We start from the raw sequence: 895 nt of genomic DNA on the forward strand, positions 1-895 counted from the left end.
CACACATTAGTCACAGTATTTGGTGTGCTGCTTATGGAATTCATTTGCCTTCAAAGTCTCTATCCGGTAGGTAATATTTTTATCTCACAGAAATGAAATTTTCAGCTTATGACAGATAAGAAACTTACTCAAGGCTAAAGCAGCCAGGTGGCAAAGCCAAGATCTTAACTCATGTCTGGATCATTCTTGAACCCTCTCTTTTCATTATGTAAAAAAACCTTCATGACTATAACTCTACAGAACATCCAGCTTCTGCTGATCAAATTATTAACTATCTGAGGAAAACCTTATAGCTTTCCCTTTGAAAAGTTTTTTTTGTTTTGTTTTCTCTTTTTGGTTTTTCTGGAGAGGTTAATTATTAAGGAAAGTAAGTAAATGGCTTCAGGCAGAAAATAAAAGAAACGGATATCTTATTCTCAGGATGAAAATAAAAGGCTATACTCTCCCTTTGTCAATATGTGTTTCAGTCCATCTTTCTAGCTCAATGATAAAAGAATAGTAAATGTCCTGCATAAAATTCTAACCTGAGGTGGTCTTTCCAACCTACACTCGGCTTTGGGTCTTGCCTATGTCTTGAAAAAGGATCTTCTTTGGAAGGCAGTGTGGAGATTCCGCAAAAAATTAAAAATAGAATTACCATATAACCCAGCAATCCCTCTCTTGGGTATCTACCAAGAAAATCTGAAAACATTTATCTGTAAAAATATACGTGCTCCAATGTTTGCTGCAGTATCCTTCAAAGTATCCTTCGATAGATGATTGAATAAAGAAATTGTGCTATATATACATAATGGATTACTATTCTGCCCTAAGAAAAGGTGAAATGGTGTCATTTGAAACACCATGGATGGATTTTGAGATTATGCTAAGTGAAATAAGTCAGACAGAAAAAGTA

The sequence above is a fragment of the Hipposideros armiger genome, unplaced genomic scaffold (assembly GCF_001890085.2).
Source record: "Hipposideros armiger isolate ML-2016 unplaced genomic scaffold, ASM189008v1 scaffold_1117, whole genome shotgun sequence".
Lineage (NCBI taxonomy): Eukaryota > Metazoa > Chordata > Mammalia > Chiroptera > Hipposideridae > Hipposideros > Hipposideros armiger.